A 23515-nucleotide genomic window follows, 5' to 3' on the forward strand; every position below is an offset into this window, starting at 1 on the left:
CGGTGCAAAAGAGAGCATCCACTGTGAATCTGACTTTTTCACATCTCTGCAAACACCAACCACACAATTTGCAGCAAGTTAAAACATACCTTTTTCCTTGGGCTTGGTTTCTTGACAGAAAGAACGCTCCGTGAAATTGATTAAAATCCAATTCTGCTCCAGAGTCAAATGATTGCAATATTACTTGAGAGCTTCTGAGCTCATATTTGTCCTTCTCTGCTTCTGGAGGATTCTTTCAGAAAGTGCACCCAGAGAAAGTGCACCCCGAGGGGCATTTCTCAGTAATTGTGGTGGATATATTTTGCAAGAGTGAGTATATCTACACTTTAAACTGCAGCGCAGTGTTGATATAACTGAGCTGGATTTGTACTGGAACCAACCTAGCTATAATAACATGTAGTTCTAGATGAGCTAAGTTAATCTGGCTTGTAGGAGAATCAGCCAGCCTTATGTACTATTTCCCACTCTATCATCCTGTGCTAATATGCTGAGCTTTGTCTACAACCTGTGCCAATATATCTTGCCTATCTCTCAGTCATCACTGTAGAGTGTTAAGTTACAGAAGACTGCATTTCAAAATGTGATTGGAGATACCCTAAAAGACAGCAAAAGTTGTACCTTTCATTCTCAGATATGTCTGTTTGAACTGCGTATCTGAAGATCAGTAACCATGGAAAATGGAGACTTTCAACTCTGCTTACTAAAAACTTTATGCAAATGTTGCTATTCACACAATGTCTGTCAGTGTTCCTCCATACAGATGCCTTCCAAAGATTCTTCATACCCATAAACACCTTGTGTGTTTGAAGTGACAAGACTTGTAGTAGAAGGCTTGAGAAACTTGAATTTTCATGATTTTCCTCCCGAGACACTCCTGTTTCTGAGCGGGCTTCACAGAACACTGCTATATGAACAGATCACAAGACAGATGCGGATTGAGGGAGAAGCAACGGCTTCAGTGGTGAATTTTATGTTAAGTAGATTCACTAGACAGCCCTAGTGCCCACTTTGCCTTATTAATGAAGCATTCCTTGTCCACAGCAAAAGGTGATAGTGTATCATGCTGTCTGTGCCCAAATCTCTAGCTTTCCCACTGAATTGCATACAATCAAAAGCTCTGCACAGCATTTTCAGAGATGCATTTTTTGGTACAGTAGAGCAATAAAAGCATTGTCTCCTTTTTGGTCAGAGTGGTTGTCCTGGGTTGCAGTGTATTCTATTACCATCCTCAGGAGCTGTTGAAACCAGGTGGGGCAGTGTTTCCTTGCCTCCTGCCCCCAGACTATCTTGCTGTTAATGGCCCATCATTGTCCTGCCGCATGACTCACAGATAACTCCCTCCGAACTATCTTCTGTTAATGAGCCTCATCAACACTCTGCCTCATGACTCATCACCCCATTGTGAGATGCTCCACCCAGAGGGAGGAACCAAGCATCCCATCGTGGATATAAGCTGAGGCTGAACACCAGAGACACGGGCTTCCCACTGGATTTCCAGAGGACAGGAGCTACACAGCCACCACTGGACTTCCAGAGGAAGAGCAGACTGTTTCACTACAGGATCACTGCTTCAGAGGACTGCAGCCACCATTCTACCAGACTGCTACCACCACCCTGCCTAACAGGGTGTCAGGTTGTACCTTGACTCTGTCAGTTTGATAGTGTTTTCTTTTACCTTTTTTTTTCTCCTTTTCTTTAATTTCCATTAAATTGTTATTCTGACTTGGTGCCTCCCACTGGTTTGTTTTCAAACTAGCACATAATTTGGCGCCCAACGTGGGGCAGCTCTGAGAGAAAGTCAGAATTACAATTTTGTGTTAACGGAAACCTATTCACCATGGTGCTCAGCTTGTCTATGTGGGTACTGTATCTTGCTCTCTATATTTTTCCTCACATGGGGAACTACCTGCCTGTAGTATTACTCCTGTTAAAACCAGGGAATGGTATGAGAATTGCTTTAATGGTTTATTATGTCTACAGCATAATAACCTGTGAGGCGATGAATACCATTCGGAGTATATACTCAGTTTTGTTTGGCTGTCCTAGTCTGGGCTCCTATGTCTGGGATCTCCTCAACAATCGCACCCAGCCCCTGGTGGGAGGAGTAGAGAGTGGTTTCTTCCAGCCTTTCAGGCCAGGCACAGCAGTTTTTGAAAATATTGAATTCCCTCTGGATGTCAAAGACGGCATAAACTTGCTGTCAGTTCTGCTTTGTCTTCTCTGTACAGCCTGCACCATGTACACCATGCTTAGAATCAGAGCTATGGCACAGCATCCTCAGGATGAGGGAGGGAAAAAGAGCAGAGCAACAAACACCATGCCTACGCAGACTGACACAGAGGAGAAAGGAACCAAATGCAAAGCAACAGCGTCCATGTCTACGCAGACTGTCACCGAGGAGAAAGAACCCAGATGCAAGACAACAGCGTCCATGTCTACGCAGACTGACACAGAGGAGAAAGAAACCAAATGCAAAACAACAGCGTCCATGTCCACGCAGACTGACACAGAGGAGAAAGAACCCAGACACAAGACAACAGCGTCCATGTCCACGCAGACTGACACAGAGGAGAAGGGAACCAAAAGCACTGTCAGCGTCCCCACGCAAACCATCACTGAACCAGAACAGCCTAAACCGATTGCAGTTGCCCCCGTGCAGAAGAAGAAATCAAAAAGCAAATCAGTCCGCATAGTGACTGACGAGGATGCAGCAGGACCTTCGCACCCAGCAGAAGAGGCAGAGCCAGAGATCATCACTCGGTCGCTATCCCTGGGTGAGCTGCGAGACCTGCGGAGGGAATTCACCCGCCAGACGAACGAGTCTATCCTGACCTGGCTGCTCCGCATCTGGGACGCTGCAGCCAATGACACCATTCTGGACGGAAGTGAGGCCAGGCAACTGGGATCTCTGTCCCGGGATGTGGTCATTGACCAGGGGATCGGGAGAACCCAAGAAACCCTCAGCCTCTGGCGGCGACTGCTTACAAGTGTAAGGGACAGGTACCTTTGTAAAGAAGACCTCCAGGTGCACCAAGGAAAATGGAGCACAATGGAACAAGGTATCCGGTGCCTGAGGGAATTGGCTGTGCTGGAGATCATTTTCTCAGAAGATGAGAGATTTCCTAAGAGCCCAGATGGTGTCCAGTGCACGTCACAGATGTGGCTGAGGTTCGCACGCCTTGGACCAGAGATATACTCCCGTTACCTGGCAACACTGCAATGGAGGGAAGGCGAGGACAGGGTGGGCGTCTTGGTGAACAAACTGAGGATTTACGAGGACACCGTCACAGCCCCGTTTCGCACCCATGTCTCATCCGTGGAAACAAGTCTTTTGGCTGAGCAAGTCCGGAGCTTGATTGAAGAAGGCCATCAGAAACTGAAAAAGGAACTTAAGGAAGAGATTTACCACATCCCACCAGAACCAACAAGAGTCTCTGCCATTAGGAGCCGGCGACCCCCAACCAGGGAGAGAGGATACACCCCACGAGGTAATCTCTGGTTTTTCCTTCGGGAACATGGAGAAGACATGAGTAAGTGGGATGGAAAACCCACCTCCTCCTTAGCAGCTCGGGTACGTGAACTAAAAAGAGGGACAACTACCACAAGAAGCGCATCTAGAGTCAACATTGCTCCGGTCTCCCGCACACAGAACTCCAGACGGTACCGGAATGATACTATGACCGATCCTCTTGAAGGGACCTCAGGAACGTATTCACCGGAAGGGAGCAACATGCAACATGACCAGGAATAGAGGGGCCCTGCCTCTAGCCAGGTAGAGGAAAGGGAGAATCGGGTCTTTTGGACTGTGTGGGTCCGATGGCCTGGCACATCTGACCCACAAAGATACACGGCTTTGGTTGACACCGGTGCTCAATGTACTCTGATGCCATCAAGGTATGTGGGAGCAGAACCCATTTCTATTTCTGGGGTGACAGGAGGATCCCAGCAGCTGACTGTACTGGAAGCTGAAGTGAGTTTAACTGGGAACGAGTGGCAGAAACACCCCATCGTGACTGGCCCGGAGGCCCCGTGCATTCTCGGCATAGACTATCTCAGAAATGGATATTTCAAGGACCCAAAAGGACATCGTTGGGCTTTTGGGATAGCTGCTGTGGAGACAGAAGATATCAGACAACTGAGTACATTGCCTGGCCTCTCTGATGACCCCTCTGCCGTGGGACTGCTAAGAGTTGCAGAACAACAGGTGCCAATCGCCACAGCAACAGTGCACCGTCGGCAATACCGCACCGACAGAGACTCTATGGTTCCCATCCATGAGATGATTCGCAAACTGGAGAGCCAAGGGGTGGTCAGCAAGGCCCATTCACCTTTCAACAGCCCTATATGGCCAGTGCGTAAGTCCAGTGGAGAATGGAGGCTGACGGTGGACTACCGTGGCCTGAATGAGGTCACGCCACCACTGAGCGCCGCTGTGCCAGACATGTTGGAACTTCAGTACGAGCTGGAGTCCAAAGCAGCGAAGTGGTACGCCACTATTGACATTGCCAATGCCTTCTTCTCCATTCCTTTGGCAGCAGAATGCAGGCCCCAGTTTGCTTTTACCTGGAAGGGTGTGCAATACACCTGGAACCGACTGCCCCAGGGGTGGAAGCACAGTCCCACCATTTGCCACGGACTGATCCAGACTGCATTGGAAAAGGGTGAGGCTCCAGAACATCTGCAATACATCGATGACATCATCGTGTGGGGAAACACAGCAAAGGAAGTGTTTGAGAAAGGAGAGAAAATCATCCAGATTCTCCTGGAAGCTGGCTTTGCCATCAAAAGGAGCAAAGTCAAGGGACCTGCCCAAGAGATCCAGTTCCTGGGAGTAAAGTGGCAAGATGGACGACGTCAGATTCCCACCGAGGTCATCAATAAGATCACTACGATGTCTCCACCGACCAGCAAGAAGGAAACACAAGCCTTCCTAGGCGCCATAGGTTTCTGGAGGATGCACATTCCCGAGTACAGCCAGATCGTGAGCCCTCTCTACCTGGTTACCCGCAAGAAGAATGATTTCCACTGGGGCCCTGAACAGCAGCAAGCCTTCGCCCAGATCAAACAGGAAATCGCTCATGCGGTAGCCCTTGGCCCAGTCAGGACAGGACCAGAGGTGAAGAACGTGCTCTACTCTGCAGCCGGGAACAATGGTCTGTCCTGGAGCCTCTGGCAGAAGGTGCCTGGTGAGACTCGTGGCCGACCACTGGGATTCTGGAGCCGAAGCTACAGAGGGTCTGAAGCCAACTACACTCCCACAGAGAAGGAAATCTTGGCAGCTTATGAAGGAGTCCAGGCTGCCTCAGAGGTAATCGGCACTGAAGCACAGTTGCTTCTGGCACCCCGACTACCGGTGCTGGGTTGGATGTTCAAGGGAAAGGTTCCTTCCACGCATCATGCCACCGACACCACATGGAGCAAGTGGATCGCCCTCATCACACAGCGTGCCCGTATTGGAAACCCGAATCGCCCTGGGATTCTAGAAATTATAACAAACTGGCCTGAAGGTGAGACTTTCGGATTATCTTCTGAAGAAGAGGAAGAGCAAGTGACTCGTGCTGAGGAAGCCCCACCATATAATGAGCTACCAGAGACTGAAAGACGTTATGCCCTCTTCACTGATGGTTCCTGCCGAATTGTAGGCGCTAACCGGAAGTGGAAAGCTGCAGTATGGAGCCCCACACGACGAGTTGCACAAGCTACCGAGGGACAAGGTGGATCGAGTCAGGTTGCAGAGCTTAAAGCCGTCCAGCTGGCTTTGGATATTGCTGAACGAGAGAAGTGGCCGAGGCTCTATCTCTACACCGACTCATGGATGGTAGCTAATGCTCTGTGGGGATGGCTGGATCGCTGGAGAAAGGCCAACTGGCAGCGCAGAGGGAAGCCCATCTGGGCCGCTGAGATTTGGCAGGACATCGCCGCCCGAGTAGAGAAGCTGACCGTGAAGGTTCGACACGTGGATGCGCACGTACCCAAGAGTCGGGCTAATGAAGAACATCGCAACAACGAGCAGGTGGACCGAGCTGCCAAGGTGAAAGTATCACAGGTGGATCTGGACTGGCAGCACAAGGGAGAATTATTCCTAGCTCGTTGGGCCCATGATGCCTCTGGTCATCAGGGGAGGGATGCAACATACCGATGGGCCCGTGACCGAGGGGTGGACCTTTCCATGGACAGCATCTCACAGGTCATCCACAGTTGTGAGACCTGTGCTGCAATCAAACAGGCCAAGCGGGTGAAGCCTCTGTGGTATGGTGGACGATGGTCAAAGTACAGGTATGGTGAAGCCTGGCAAGTTGACTACATCACCCTTCCCCAAACCCGCCAAGGCAAGCACTACGTGTTGACCATGGTTGAAGCAACCACTGGATGGCTGGAGACCTACCCTGTGCCTCATGCTACAGCCCGGAACACCATCCTGGGCCTGGAAAAGCAAGTCCTGTGGAGACATGGCACCCCTGATAGGATCGAGTCAGACAACGGGACTCATTTCAAGAACAGCCTCATCAACACCTGGGCCAGAGAACACGGTATTGAATGGATATATCATATTCCTTATCATGCACCAGCTGCTGGAAAAGTTGAACGCTGCAATGGACTACTTAAAACTACCCTAAAGGCACTTGGTGGGGGGACCTTCAAAAATTGGGAAGTGAACTTAGCAAAGGCCACCTGGATGGTCAATACCCGAGGGTCCATCAATCGAGCTGGTCCTGCCAAGTCTGAACCCTTGCACACAGTGGATGGAGATAGAGTCCCTGTGGTACACCTGAGAGGTATTTTAGGAAAGACTGTTTGGATTAATCCCACCTCAGGCAAAGACAAACCCATCCGTGGGATTGTCTTTGCTCAAGGACCTGGTTGCACTTGGTGGGTAATGCAGAAAGATGGGGAAACCCGTTGTGTACCACAAGGAGACCTAATCTTAGGTGAGAACGGTGTGTAGGTTTCATTGTGTATATATATATGTATATATATGTATGTGTGTTTTAGAGTTTAAGAAGGTATTGGTTTGGGATAATGTAGATGGTAATAGAATAAGGGGTGGATAATGTCCTGGGTTGCAGTGTATTCTATTACCATCCTCAGGAGCTGTTGAAACCAGGTGGGGCAGTGTTTCCTTGCCTCCTGCCCCCAGACTATCTTGCTGTTAATGGCCCATCATTGTCCTGCCGCATGACTCACAGATAACTCCCTCCGAACTATCTTCTGTTAATGAGCCTCATCAACACTCTGCCTCATGACTCATCACCCCATTGTGAGATGCTCCACCCAGAGGGAGGAACCAAGCATCCCATCGTGGATATAAGCTGAGGCTGAACACCAGAGACACGGGCTTCCCACTGGATTTCCAGAGGACAGGAGCTACACAGCCACCACTGGACTTCCAGAGGAAGAGCAGACTGTTTCACTACAGGATCACTGCTTCAGAGGACTGCAGCCACCATTCTACCAGACTGCTACCACCACCCTGCCTAACAGGGTGTCAGGTTGTACCTTGACTCTGTCAGTTTGATAGTGTTTTCTTTTACCTTTTTTTTTCTCCTTTTCTTTAATTTCCATTAAATTGTTATTCTGACTTGGTGCCTCCCACTGGTTTGTTTTCAAACTAGCACAGTGGTCACAAGTCTTTTGATAAGAAAAATGGCAACACGGCATATTGATAATTCATTAGACAAAGATCCTCTTGTGTAAATCAAGAGTGATTCAATCAAACGAGGCAACGCTTACAAATATGTCAACAAATCACATTGGCTTGTCTTAAAAATCCCTTTGAGAAAAAAACGTTGTCTTCCTGTTGCTTTCCTTTTGGTAGCCTGTAGCTCTAAAGATGTGTTAATAAAAATTTTACTTGAGGGATTTGTTTGTCAAAACTTGTCACTGAGTTTAGCTTGTAAAATGACAGCAGGAATTAAATCTTGGATGCAAACATTTTCTTAGGATGCACATGCAGGCCTTTCTCAGGCAAAATTATTTATTTGGGTAACAGGGAGAAATCTGGTAGAATTAAGCTACTACTGTATGCTTTTCTTGATTGCTGTTTCATAGAATAGATACCTTTTTGACATTTCTAACATTTGTTACTGCCTCATTTATTCAATTCCTAAATCTGTAATCCCATCTAAGGCAAAAGTCATACTGAATTGACTAGAAAACTGACACAAACAATGATTAATTTCTCCTTGGCTCTGCTACTGAAAAAGAAAATAAATTTAACTGTCACATTATTAAATCTTGGAAACAACTGTACTTCATAATATATAACTCCAACCAGGGAACATCATGAGTAAACAACTATGATGGCATCTAGTCATTCATAAAAACCACAGGATACTGTTCCCTTCCCCAAAAAGATAAAGTTCTTTTAATACACTGGGTTGTGCAGAAAGGAGCAGACAAGATCTCAAGGACACTGTTTATGAATACATGAATTGTGGCAGCCCCATTGGCAGGATATCAAGTCTGAAGGACTTACTGATCGAACATTATGTGAATGAAGTATTTGATACACTCACACACAGTCAGCATCACATCCAAATGAGACACTGCAGCCTCAGATGTGTCTCATCTTCTGTGAACATACCAGGTGGAACCACTGGCTTATTACACCGGTGGTTAAGAAAGAACTTGAGATCCCACTCACAGTCCATAGCAATCCTTAACCATTTCACATAGTAAGATTTTAGCTTAGCTACTCAAGAAAAACAAACTAAAGCACTACACACTATAATTGTCGTTAAAGACTATAAGGCATCTTACAGCAACACCTTAATAACCACGTCATTAAGCACAAGATCTAAATGGAGCAAAAAAGGACCTTCAAAGTAAATGCTCACTATCTTTTCTAAGCACTCCAAAGTAAGTCTTACTCTTGCTGATACTTGTGCGAAGCCACTGGGCTCAATTCCATTGTGTTACTGCTGTTGCCTGAGCGCAACAGATCACAGAACACAATTTATAAGATTGTTACCTGAGAGTTTTGGGATCCTTACAGAGGAGAGTGAATCAGAGAAAAGAGAACAGCAGTATGATGAATCTGGAAGACTTTCATGTATGGAGTGGACAGACAGGGCTAAGTGCAAGTGAACAAAATTTAGGAAAAAGCCTTCTAAAATGGCATGCTAAGGAAACACAGCAGAAAGCATGTACAGGGGGAGAAGGACTGAGTGGAATAAAACCAAGTTTGATACATGAGGTGAATTTGTGGGGGATTTCAAGGATGCAGAATTATACACTTTAGGAAGATGGCCAAAAAAGGTACAGGGGGGTTAGGTAAGGGGAAGAGAAGCAATGGAAGTGTCAAGTCAGCTAGGAAAGTGTAGGTTACAAGGCGTACGTTGCAAGTGACAGGAATCAAATTAAGAAAGTATTAAGGCACAGACAGAGGTGGGAGGTGAGGAAAATGTGTTCATATCATCTATACAAGAATAGATGATATGAAAACTTGGTAGTAATCTGAATATGAAAAGAAATGGAAAAATGAAACATACCTTCTGTTGCCCACCACACACAGGAGAATGACTGGGATAAATAGTAATAGAATGATAGAACACAGAAGTATTTAGGATCAAAATGTAGCACTCATTTTGATACTGAAAATACCAGTAAAATAGCTGCAGTGAAATAGCAAAGTTCAGGAGAAAGCTGTTTTATTTAGTTCTACATTTACTCCTTGATTTGTCAGACCACCAATAACAAATGGCTCAGTTCATTTAACAGAGAATTCTACTAAGGGTAAAGGCTGGTGGGGTTCACAGCAGATCCTTCAGTGTTCTTAAAGAAACTGTATTTTGCCAGACAAGTAGCAAACCAAAAGCACAACTCTTGGGCTATGCTAGAGCTGACAATGTGCATGATTTTGAGTAACATATCTTCATTCTGTATGTCCAGCAACATTGCAGCAGAGCTGAATCAGAGAGATTACTTGTGGCTCCAGCCTCATACAATCAGCTTAGCTCCATAAAGAGCGTGACAAGATGAGGTCTGCAAATTGGACAGTTCAGTCTGGGCACTGTATTTTTTTTTAGGTGGATACATAATCCTCATTGTTTGTGATTGATCCTGTCTCAGCCAGCAACTGAGATGACATTTCAATCCCAGGTCCCTGAAGTTCAGAGGTTTACAGCCTTCAGTCAGAAAGATACACTGAATGGAATTTTTTCAAGTGCAAGATTATTTAAAACTAACTTTTATGCTCAGAAATGCCTTTTCTTTTTTTTTTTCTACTTTTTATTTTTGTACCTAGGTGACTCAAACCCATTCTTAAAAAGAAAACATGGGTAGATAGAACAAACAAAATTAAGTGTAAGATTTAAGAAATGAGCATACAACTATACTATACTAATCTTATCACCTGTGCAGTGAAGTTCATGGAATATACTCCCACTACAATTGTCAACAAAAGTAGAGACAACTCTGAAGGGCCTTGTCCATTTGAGTATTATGAACCCTCCTTGTTGCTGGAGGGCTCCCAAACTGCCGCCCCCCCAGCAGTGACTCATAGTGAGGAATGCACTCTTGTGGCCCTTGGCTCTTTCACCTGCATTCAAGTGACAGAATTACAGAACAATTTACATTGGAAGGAACCTCTGGAAATCATCTGGTTCAAACCTCACATCCTGAAAAGCCTAGAAGATGATATTGCAGCACTCCATACCAAGAATTTCGAAGAGCTCAATGTGAGATCTTACAGAATAGGAGGGTGTTGATCTCACTCCAATCCCTGCACTCACAAGCACCGAGACATAGGTAACCAAAAGTCTGTTCAGCATTCATAATGGAGATACAATCCTTGCAATGACATGGTGAACAGGAAATGCCTTATCCTAAATTCTCATTTCTTTTTAGGTTGGCAAACACGTGCTGCTGCTGGACGTGAGTTTCTGCTTTCCTTTAGGCAACAACAATCAATCTATTCTTCCCACCCACTTCTGTGAGTCACCAGGATTTACTCACTGACCTGTCTCCTGAACTGGGTGTCCTTGGAAGGTCATGTAAATGTGTGCTGTTATCTTGATGACCTCGCCATTCTCACCTCGCACGGTTACTTTGGTGCTTCTACACCCATTCAATCCCACTCTCACCAGTCAAGGTGCCCACTACAATTCTCAACAAAAGTAGAGACAGGTCTGAAGGGCCTTGTCCATCCGAGTATTATGAACCTTCCTCATTACTGGAGGACTCCCAAACCCCTTGGGCAGTGACTCACAGTGAAGAATGCACTCTAGTGCCCCTTGGCCCTTTCACTTATTCTGGATGCAGACCCAGGACAACCTCTCATACCAAGCACATTGCTACCCATGTACAAAGCAAACACATGACCAGGAGAAAGGTTCTCATAGTCACATAAGGGACAGTATTGAGAGGTCTGACAGGCATTGACATCTACCTCCTCTATGGTCAGTACAGATCACAGGGCTGCTCTGGAGAAACAAAGCCAGCTGAATACCCCTAACTAAAAAAATACCTACTTGGAAATGTTGGCTACTGCTATAAGATTTGCTAAATTCTCCCAGAGTCTGTTCGGCAGATGACATTTTACCCCCTACCTATGTGGAACTGCCATAGCTTGGGGTCTAGTCACCCCTGAGGGTGGCAGCCTCCTCTCCACCTCTGACACGAGGCTGGCCTTTAAGTGAGAATCCTCAGTTTTAGCAGGGGCACTTAATACAATTTCCATATGCCTGTCTTCATCTGTGGACTTCTAGTCATTACACATTCTTGGCATTGTAAATTAACAATAAAAGAAACATACAAAATTGACAGTTGATTACTTTTATTTCAACCATCCATGAACTGCACTATCAAATAAAGATAAAGCTTACATGTATATATTTTAACAGGAACATTCACATTTTCAGGTATTTTTCTTTATAATATATTACTTCTTTGATTATTCTGATTTTCAAAAGCAGGTCTAACACACAGTGCATTTTCCAGTAAGTGTTAAAAAGGAGGGAGTGTGTTCTCTCACACACTATGCTTCCATACTTATAAATCCATTATTATATATTTGGGAAAATGCATAGATAAAAGCTTTAATTGCAATTTTCACATTGAAAATGAGCACTAGTATCTCTTCATAAAAGAAACCACATCAGCTAGAATATTGTTGCTAGTGACTGTTGTTCAACTGGAATAAAAGACAGCATTTCTGAAAATGCAGAAAAAAAGAAGTGCAAATTTAGGGCCAGGTTGGATGGGGCTTTGAACAACCTGTTCTAGTGGACAATGTCCCTGACCTTGGCAGGAGGGTTAGAACTAGATGATCTCTGACGTCCCCTCCAAACCAAAGCATTCTATGATTCTATGAAAAGTAGCTCAATATATTACTTTAAACATTACGTTAATAGATTAATCTACAGGTTTTAATCTACAGGTAGCATATATACAATATGTATGTGTACAATAATGTTTAGCTGGATAATTTTATCTGACATTTGAAGAAAATAATTCAGTCATAGCTGTGTTCTACAATGAGTACTTGAAAGGGAGTCACACACACACACACACAAACACAGACATTCCCCGCCTGTAAGCCCACCCCACCAGAGGATACAAGATGTCTCTATTGAAAAACTGATTCAAGACTGAAGAGAAGAAAGATTTAACAGAATTATCAGGGAGCTACTTAAATAAAAGAGAAGCTTCGTTTAAACAATTGGAAGCTGGGACATAATGGCATTATCACAATGCCGAGTATTAATTATTATGTTTGCTCTTTCCGGCCTGTCACAATGATGAACAATAATGATTGTGCAATGTGAGATATTCACCATTTAGCTAATTCACTCAGTCTAGGCAGGGGATCAAAGATGTTTCTATACTGTCTATTCCTTAACAGCAGCCCTTTTTGGTTCCCCGTGTAACTGAAAGAAACCCTAAAATTCGTGTGACCTGTGCATATCTTGCCTGTCATATCCCAGAGCCTAAAAGCCAGCAGCAGGAACACAAAAGCCACAACTCTTAACTTCAGTCTTTCCAAGGCAGATGGCACTCTGAAGAGGCAGAGTAGAGATCAAGGACTTCAGTTTCCTCTCTCTCAGACCTCCAGAAGACAGAAAAATCAGGGAAAAAAAACCCACCCAAGTTTCATGGGCATCTGGGGCTATATGCAAGCTTTGTCAAGTGTCCTCCCTGGAACCAGTGGGTTGAGCTGAACAGACCCCCAATATTTACCCATTTCCTATCAACACAATTCCCTGTGGTTTCCCCATTATCACTTTGCTCATCAGTGAATGTATGATGCTTGCTGTTTGCTGCCCAGCACACTGCATTTCTTTTTGCAGATGGGTGAATAACCATTCATATCTCTGACTAGAGTCTTTCTTTTGCTAGAGATATGCAACTGGATTTGTGTGAGGCAGCTGCTCAGTATTTGTGTGCCAGTCTGAGTGGTCCAGTATGTCATGGTGGACAGATGACGTCAGTTCTGGAGCAGGCAGCCCAGGAACTGGGCCACTGCTTAGTGCTATGAATGCTGATGAAATTGCTTTCCCAAGATTTGTTTCTTCTCTCAGAACAATATGAACTTGCAATATATGGGCTCAGTTTGATTTTCTTTTCTACAAGTCTTTCAGGCTTTGCCCATTGCCTGAGCACTCCGCACTCCTTCAGTGTATTCTCTAGAAATTTTGATATAAGCATTGCAGCGTGTCTGGTAATGCAAAATTAGGTATTTTAGCAGGCATACTGCCAGGTCAGAAATGTGTTCTCATCCACATGCCAGTGCAGAAATCCCATTCATGATTAATATTTCTTCCTGAAAGACCCTTATCATCCATCCTCCCCACCATAAAAAAGCACAAGCCAAAACAAACAAAAACCCACGCAAAACACAGCAAACCACTCCAATCCATTGTGACTCAAAACTGATGCCAAATAATATTATCTCCTCCTTACTTTTCAATACAGAGAGCCATGTGCTGATCACTGTATATTTTTTATTTCCCAGGGTTTACTATTTCTCATAGCATTATTTCATGCCTCTTTTTGCTCTTTATCTGTGCTTTGGTTGACATTGCTAATGTGTGAGCAGCAAAATAAAACATATAGGGCAACTCTTTGAAACAAACAAAAAAAAACCTCTGTTCCAATGAGACTGGCTTTCTTGCAAGCAGACAAACAAGACTGTAAGTGAAATAAAGAAAGGAAAAAACCATAAAGATGTAACACTGCTAATGAAAGAAGTGCAGCATGATACAGTAAAAAGGAAGAGGCATCAAATATGCAGCAGGATTGTTTATTACAAGTTACTATTTTACAGTCAGCAGATAGATATTTGTTTTGGACACCTGCATAGAATTATGTCCACAGCTGCACTTTACTGATCATACTGTGTGTTATAAACATATATTATAGTATTGGCTTCTCGCAAAGTATTAAAGTAGATATTATATAATGTTAGAAATGCTTTTTGCTGTGTGGATGTAGTTTTCTCTCGTTTTAGCAAGAATGTTAGCAAGTGTGAGCAAGTAAGATAACCTCCAAGCGAGCAGAGGATGAGGCCCAAGGAGCTGCTAATCAACACTTTGTCCGGGGAACAAAAGGGCCCAAAGGCTGCTCCGCTGGAGAACGGGCGGCCAGGAGGGTCCGAGAGCCCTTATCACCGCTCGGCCCGGGGGGCAAAGAGGCCAAAGCTGCAATCAGCCCTGACTGTCTGAGGAATTAAGAGATCCACCCTACCATCGACCCTTACCTAGCGGGCCCAACCCCAAGAATCAAAAGAAATAAAACCACAAGGCAGAAGGCGGAACCAAGGAGTGGCCATGCAGAACAGCTCCAGGAAAAGTTTTAATATGAATAGAGAACAGACAGTAAAAATGGTATAAAAAGGACTCACCTCGGGCATCAGGGGTGCTCTTGGCAGAGCGCCAAGGCACCCGGCCGTTATCCCTTTGCTTTATTTTATGTGTCTCTTATTGTCTTTATATTAAACTCTTTAAATTCTAACAGGAGAGTGAACCTCGTTTTTCACACTGTGTGAAATTGTTTCTCTTCCTTGAGCAAAAGGCAAACAAAAGGTTACAGGGATGAACTTGTTTGTAAAGTAACCTGCATCACTGAATGCAGAAAATTTCCACACATGTATCTGTGATGTCAATTTATACCCTTGGTCTGTCTGGCAAATATAAATATACATGTCCATATATCTGCATAATTTAAAATACTCTAGCTCTCTTGAGAAGGTAGCATGTACAAACGTGTGTGTGCGCGCAGGTGTGTGTGTTCCAGAACAAGAGAAAAGCTGTTACCCTCTCAAGATACCTACAGAATTTCAAATACACACACATACACTGTATGAGCTATCTGTATAAATGACAAACAGTGAGTGAAGCATCCTGTTAATGTTATTAAAACCGAAAATTAATTATAAGACTGGCACAACTGACATTTCTCTTCATGAATAATTTTACTTTACTGAAACAGAACATAGGCAGGCCACTTAATTTTTAACAGGGCATAAAGTTCAGAAGGCTGTTTAATCTATTCATAGCCATCAAAATGGAATATCAAATTTAAATGCAGTTGCATTTAAAGGAGCCACCCCAGAAAGTTTCTATGTGTTTTTGTGCCATTTCTCCCTCCTCCCTGTCCCAAAGTCAATGAGAAGTCATATTTTAATAAATCTGTGTCAATATGCATTATTGAAGCCTTACATTTACACTGATGAACACACAGAGAACTATCCTTAGACCCTGAAAACCACACTTCAGCATGAAGCAGGTGTTTTGGCCATGCTACAATAAATTCATAAAAAGAATTTTCTTAATGCAAATGCTGCCATAAGCACAGCACATTACTTTGGAACAAGCTGTCTTTGGAGGTATACCAGGGGAAGGAAGGGAGATCCCACTGCACTCAGTGCTTCTCCATTCCAGGGTTATAAAATGCTTTTAACTTGCCCGTCAGATGACAGTTGGGCAAAGCCATCATGTAAGAATGTTTCATTAATCCTGTCCTGGGTTGCAGTGTATTCCATTACCATCCTCATGAGCTGTTGAAACCAGGTGGGGCAGTGTTTCCTTGCCTCCTCCCTCCGGACTATCTTTCTGTTAATGAGCCCATACACCTTGCCTCATGACTCATCATCCCATGGTGAGATGCTCCACCCAGAAGGAGGAACCAAGCATTCCATCCTGGATAGAATCTGAGATTCTGAACACCACAGACACCTTTTCCACTGGATTCCCAGAGGACAAGAGCTGCATAGCCACCACTGGCCTTTCAGAGGAAGAGCAGCCCCTTTCTACAGCATCACTGCTTCAACAGAACCTCATCCACCGCTTCAGGAGGACTGCAGCCACCATTCTACCGGACTGCTACCACCACCCTGACTAACGGGGTGTCAGGTTGTATCCTGACTCTGTCAGTTTGAACCAGTGTTTTCTGCCTTTATTTTAATTTCCCTATTAAATTGTTATTCTGACTTGGTGCCTCCCACTGGTTTGTTTTCAAACTAGTACAAATCCTCAAGAAACAAATGAAACTAAATTTACTGGAAACTTACTTCACTTGGGATTTTTGTGGGATTTATCAATATGCAATATTATTACTTCACTTTTACATCACCTGCACACCAGTCATTTTCAGTTCCTACTTGCTCTTTCCAAGTCTTGTAAGCGCTGTTTCTCTAGTTCCCCATCCAAGAAAGCATCCTTCTTCAGATGACTACCAGAGCACACATACATCCTTCTTCAGATGACTACAGAGCACACATGTTTAAGTTCCACTGAAAGTAGATTTATGTTTAAGTGTGATCCTATTGTCCTTAAGAGGATACTTTATATTCTAGGATATGATTTGGCTAAATACAACAAGCAAAACAGAAGTGTGATGCTTGAGAAAGCATTTTGGTGAGCTTCCAGGGACTTACCTGCCAGCTGCCAAGCTGGCTTACAGCTCTAGGCTCAATCTATTCACCCATCCATCACCAAAGGGTCTGAATGACTGATAACAAAAACAGATGATTCATCGTTGGTATGCTTTTTGTTCTCTTTGTCCTATGGAAGACATGGCATTTTAAGATTAAGGTTGATATTTCAGGCTAAGAAAAACTTACAATATAAAGAGGGCAGTTTTTATATTGCTGGATAGATACTTTTTCCTAATTTTTGGAAGACAGAGAGGGCCAGAAATGAAATTTTTCATTGTTAGTTGATCTTTAAATGAGCAGGTACCCATGCCTATCATCTTGAGCATAAATACTGTCAGAAGATGCTCTCCCTTTTGGTCTTTTTAGACAGATCTGACTAGTAAGATAATATTTAATTTCCATTCACTTAACAAGTGTTATTCAAGGTGTTGACCTTGAATATAATAGCACAAACATCAGGGACTTATCTCAGAGACCTATTAGAAGGAAAACACAACTTCTGGTCTGCCATGGTGATGGCAGAGAAGAAAGGAGAAATACACTAGAATCTTTAAAAGCACAGAGAGCACTTCCACCTAACAACTTTGCCCAAGTGATACAAATAAAATGAGGAATTAACACAAAAAAAAAGCTCTTCTCTTTAACATTTATGTACTTGCTAGCTTCGTTGTTAGTGTATCAGATTACTGTAGAAAAAGCTATGACTATTCGGGTAAGCTGGATACCTAATTATGAATACAGAATCATAGACTGGAAGAGTTTTGGTTGGAATGTACCTTTAAAGGTCATCTAGTCAAACCCTCCTGTAATGAGCAGAGACATAGAGAAGTCACAGAGAAAATGATCTGAGTGTGAGATATTTGCAACATGAATTTAGCAAAGTGGGATAGGTGAGGAGGGAAACACGGCTGAGATACATTACCTTTTAGGCTGTGGTGAGAGTCAAACTAAGGTATTTTGCACAGTCACAATGTTCACAATCTATACAGAATTTTGAACAACTGGACAGTTTCTCACAGGAACAGTGAGATAGTCACCAAAAAAAATATTCATGAGCTGAATAAATCTCCTTTAGAGAAAGGTTTTAAAGAGCTCAATCTGTTTGGTTTGTCAGAGAATGAGAGGCAACTTGATTATAGGAATAAGCATCAGGTACAAAAGTGCTCTTTGATTCAGTGGACACAGTAAAATGTCTGTAATATACTGAAAGCAAATCCAAGTACTACAGCATTCCACTGAATATATGTATTACAATACAGTTTTAGTCATACAAAAACTCATCATTTTCTTCCACAGGAAGCTTCACTGAATTCGCAGTATAGTCAGCAGTTATTTAGTGAATTCTTTGTTTTATTCTCATTGTCTAATTTGTGGCCCTGCAATTCACTCATTGTACCATTTGAACCTAGCACCAAACACAGCACTGTTTATTTTTTTGACTTTCATTTAGCTGTCACTTTAACAGCATAGAAGTGTAATTCAGTGAACTGAAAAAGATACAGGAAGATAAAAGCCCTCATTACACACACATTATACAACATTCCACCTGGTGCTTCAAACACTACTCAAAATTTCTGCTTAAAGTGTTTATAAAATTCTAGCTAAATAAACTGAATATTTTCAATAGTGGTAGAAGCACTGGTAAGCCTTTTAAAGCTTTTTTGAGAGTTGTAGGAATTGTTGAGAGTGGAAAGCCAGTATCATCTTGAGATTTGAGCATGTTTGTTTTCAACAGAGAATACTCCTGTGGAAATACTCCAGGTCCCCCATCATGTATTGGGAGGCAAATCGCACCTACAGGTCCTTGGTAAACACCTGCAGTGTAGCTCCTCAGCGGTCAAGCCATACTTTCACATAAAGCTATTCCACAGCAGAAGCTTCAAGGTCAGATGCTTTTTCAGGCAAACTCTGATCAGGTCACTGCTTGTGAGTCACCAAGGGGGGAATATTTTCTTTCTGTTCACAGGAGAACATCTCCTGCCTGACTACAGACTGGCTATCCATCTGAAATGGGAGTTTTCTTTCTTTGCCATGTACTGCCTGCCAAGACGAGTTCCCCTGCCTGGAACAACACCTGCCCTGAAACTATTATGGGAAGGTTTGGGTTTCCTGACCAAACCTTCAGCCATGGATATTACCAACAAAGCCTTGAAGGCTTACAAAAGGGAGTCTAAAAGAAGACTTCAGCCCTCAGCTGGGCCATCCACTGGGGGGAACTGATGCACACTGTCTAATATCAGATTTTCTGGGCTGGGTGTCCACCAGCCTGTCCGAGTCCCATCTCAACCTGACTCCTCACACCAGTCCCAGGTAACTCTCCCACCATGCCCGTTGACTCCAGGGCTGTGTCTGCATCATGGGCTGCACATCAGCCCCACCTTCTTCCTCACTACAGCCCCATACACCTTCAGGTTTCCTTACAGTTATTCTCAAATCCAGATTGTCACACCCCTTTCTTTCTATGAGGCTGCCTTTCCACAGATAAGTTGGGCAATTCCTACTTGAAGTAGGAAAGCTGAGAGATAAGACACTCTGCCCCCATTCCTTTATCCAATTTCTGAACTACCACCAATGGTATTAATCTTTATAGATGCTACTTTCAAAATGCAATATATATCTACAAAACACTTGTGACCCTGAGTCTTTCAGAGAACTACAGCTTTGTAACACTTAGGCTAAATTTCTTGGAAATGGCAAGAGATATCAGAACCTAAATGGATTTGAAGTCTCTGCTCAATGCTTTAGTGATGCTGGAACACCTCAGGTTTTCATGCTATCTAAACTAAACTTAAATTCCTGCTGCGTTATTTCAACTTCTACTGAATGTTTGGGTCCACTCATTGATGGTGAAAAAGATAATATAGGAAAAGGAGAGGTATGTTGAATTACGACATTTATTATGCCTAAAATGCTGTGCTGCATCATTTCTGCAGGAAAAAATCATCTGAATGAAATATGCAGGATTTGGTTTTAAAAATTGTAGCGCTGTAGTAGGTTAAAAGCTGCACATCTTGTACTTCTTTATTTGTCTTTGCAAATGAATTTCAAACTTAAGGCACATTTTGAAGAGTCCTGAGCTCTTTGCAGCGTATCACAGCACTTTCACACTTGCACGTTTTGTTTTTACTAAAAGGTCACAATTATCTTATGTTACAGTGTGAAACCTGAGGTGCACACCTGGCCATACTATATTACTGTCAGAACAGTAGTTCATATTGGACAGGGAGTGCTTCAGCACACAATGTGTGCAAAGGCCACAGGAGAATTTCCTGAGCTTTGCTCTCCAACGATCCCTAGTACTCCTTAGCAACCTTGCTGGAAGGACTGAATCACAACCTCCAGGCAGCAAGTGATAAGTGTCCCTGCACACTTGAAAGAGTTGCTGGCTACAGCAAGCACATGTACATCTCCAGAAAAAAACACTTAACAGCAAGTCATCTAACTAGGAAATAAATAAAAAATGTTAGGACTGAACACAGCAAGAGGATTAGTGGCAAGCAGGCTCCTGCAGTGGTCTTATATCAAAGCACAGCTTTAGATGATGCTTTCAAGAAAATTTGACAACAGGCTTCCTATAAACCTAGTCTGGACTGAGGAGCACCACGAAGGTCTGAAATGACAGTCTGAGGGACTGTGGTCTAATTGCTAGAACTGATGACCACTAGAAGCCCTTATACATGGCAGGCTATGTTATGGGGTGTATTATCTCTGCTGAACTATTGCAGTCTTTCCTGGTACTGCCTTAACTACTACATTTTTTCCTCTGATAAACTTCATCCAGTGGAGTTTGCAATTGTTCCACAAAGAACAATTTCAAGAATGAAATGTCACAAGGCAGCATAACCATAAATATTTTGCTTATCCCCCTTCATTTTTAAGGCAAGACAGTGAGTTCTGATGCTTCTTATTCTCTGCCACGCAGTTAAGGGGATAGAAGTGTCCTTTACTAGGAACAGCTGACCTTCTATTTCCTGCTAGTGCATTCAATTTCAGATAGCCCACAGTGTGGTCTTGAAATGCTATTTTCCATCATGCTAAACTAATCTGAGGTCTACATTTTACACATTTTATGAACCCAAGAGTTTGCTTTCCAGTGTTGCATGAAAAACAGAGGTCATTCAGAAGGTTGTAACTCAACAAAACTGTTTTGACACTTTTGAAAGAAGAGAAGGACAAGCACTGGTAAATACTGGGAAAAACACTGCAATCAACATATCTAAGAAATTCCACTTTTTTTTTTGGTGACTGCTGTTTTTAAAAAAAACTAGATCTGAATTCCACTCCACATATTGTTATATTACTAATTTAAATGTTAAATTAGTTAAACTTGATCAACACTCACTTAAAACTTCGTTTTATTTACACGTCTCTTGCAAGAGAAGCCTGTCTCCATTTTCTTTCCTACTTGTATTCATAATTGCTGAAGAGCTGTATCTTCCCTTTCCACTGTTTTCACATCATTTGCTTAATGGTATTGGTAGCTCCACTTTTAACTTAACATTTCATATATATGTTCTTCATATGTACTTCTCAAACTTCTTCCAGTCAATGCTTAGCCTTTGAGTTCTGATACCCTGATATTACCTTATGTATAGCTTTTTAAACCTCAAATAATCTGATATTTAGATTACATATTACTTAAAATGTCAGTTCTTGTCCACCTACTCAATAACAATGTCCTCAATCACAGTGTCCTCTTCTCACGTACTATTTCCCTTTTTCCTCTTGTTCACAGCTGGGAAGATTCCCATCTTGAACGTGCTGGCTGCATACATGCCACAGCACAATTTTGCTTTGGCCCAGGATCTCGTTTATTTCCGAAATCATTCAACAATGAACTACAATGACTGCTCCCTAGGACCTCATCATGCGGGGTCAGCCTTCTGTTATCATCGGGAAGTTCCTTTGAATTTTAAACTTCTGCAGAAATCCATGTCTATTCACACAGCCACCACCATTCGGATGTTATCGATTACAGTCACCACAAAGCATTGTTCAGGCTAATGACCTGCTAATGACCTTCCCATCCACTCTCTGACAGTATCTCAGTAGGTGAAGACGGCTTATTCTTGCCTAACCTTGGCTGCCCGAGATAAGCAAACGTTTATCACCTCTCTACCATCTTAGCTTTCTGACTGACAGCTACAGACTCATTTTACCTAAAACCTTTCGGTACACTTACTCCTAAAAACAACCAGTAATTGTCTTGTTTACTCTACAACACCAATCTTTTAGATTTTTTTTTTTAAACTAAGTAGCGCATTTTACGGCTATCACCCTATTTATCAGTACTTTATAAAGCTGAAGAAACGAAACTTTGTAACCCCAAAATTTCCAGGGGGTCATATATTTTATAACAACAACAACAACGAAATTATTGTTATCAAGGGGTAACCTTAAGGGACGAGGAGCAGCGCTGTCCCCGGCGGAGAGGGGCGAGCCAAGCCCACCGGTTGGCCACCCGGGGCGCGGAGCCCGCCCGTGCCGTCCCCTCCCGCCGCCGCCGCCCCGGCAGCCGGGGGGTACGCGGGGGCAGCCGCCCCGTCCCGGTGCCCGCGGCCGCGGCGCCGGGGCGAAGTCGCGAAGGGGCCGCCCAGGGCGCACCTGCGGCACCCCTCCTCCACCCCTCCCCGCTGCCTATCGGCTGCCACAGGCAGCGGACGGACGGACGGACGGCTCCCCTTTCCCCGCGGCCGCCGCCCGGCCCGCGGGGAGCTCCTGTCCCTCCCGCAGCCGTCCCCCGGCGGCAGCACCCCCTGGCCGGGGGCGGGCGGCGGCCGCCGCGCATCTCCTCACTCCGTACCTGTCGCGGTGTCCTCGGGAGAGGCAGCCGCGTCCCACCGCAGCCCCGGCGCGGCAGCGGGCGGCCGGCTTTGTTACTACTCGGAAGAGCCGCGGCTCAGCGCCGTCGCTATAGAAACTGGCTGCGCCTCGAAGAGACACCGGCGAGTGGCGGGAGGGAGGCGGGAGCCGGGCGGAGGTGTGGGGTGAGGAGCGAGCCGTTCATTCAGGAATATCCTGGCCTTTTCCTCCTCCTCCGCCTGCAGCCAGCCCCCGGCACCGCCCAGCCCGGCCGGAGGTTGGGAGAGCGCCTCGCCGCCCTCACCTCGACTGCATCGTCGAGCCAGGATGTGGTCCCTCGGCTCGGAGCATCCCCGTCCCAGACTGGCCGCCTCCTCAGGGAGACTTGTCCCCAAAACACACACAGAGGTACACTCACTCTCCGAGAACGGACCGCAGGGCAGCAGGGACCCAGGGAGCACCCATGACATGAAATAACCATGGGAGTTGACCTGCACTCTAGTTTCTGCCCTCCTGCCTTTGCAGCCCGTTTGGTCCCTGAGCATCACCACAAAAACCCCATAAAGCCGGGACAAAACTTTTTTAGCAGTAGTTTTTCATTTTTTGAAAGTGGTTTAGCTCCACATCTTCAGGTGATGAACTGCTTTTGTGTGGGAACTTGCTGCTGGGATCCCTCTTGACGGCAGCTCATGGTCCAAGGGTGCCACGGGGTTTTTGACTTCTGCAGGACGTTTAGTATGATGCAGCAGGCCCTAAGGGTTGAGGAGGTGTAGGGCTCATCCTGTGTGCTGTAAACGGGAAGGGAAGCATGGGTGATCGGAAGGAAGAGGAGGGAAA

At 44.4% G+C, this 23515-nt stretch overlaps 1 protein-coding gene across 3 annotated transcripts in view; it reads right to left on the bottom strand.

Moving 5' to 3' along the window:
* The window catches only part of RNF182 (ring finger protein 182), a 37324-nt gene extending 14442 nt beyond the window's left edge, over positions 1 to 22882 (bottom strand). For 2 of the 3 annotated variants that reach the window (XM_032114792.1, XM_032114810.1), the window contains exon 1: positions 22680 to 22882. The gene's annotated coding sequence lies outside the window, so the exon portion shown is untranslated. Of the gene's footprint in view, positions 1 to 89; positions 905 to 22679 lie in introns of all 3 variants that reach the window. The other variant, XM_032114802.1, reaches the window with a different exon arrangement.
* Positions 22883 to 23515: the final 633 nt, after the last annotated feature.

The sequence above is a fragment of the Corvus moneduloides genome, chromosome 1, assembly GCF_009650955.1.
Source record: "Corvus moneduloides isolate bCorMon1 chromosome 1, bCorMon1.pri, whole genome shotgun sequence".
Classification (NCBI taxonomy): domain Eukaryota; kingdom Metazoa; phylum Chordata; class Aves; order Passeriformes; family Corvidae; genus Corvus; species Corvus moneduloides.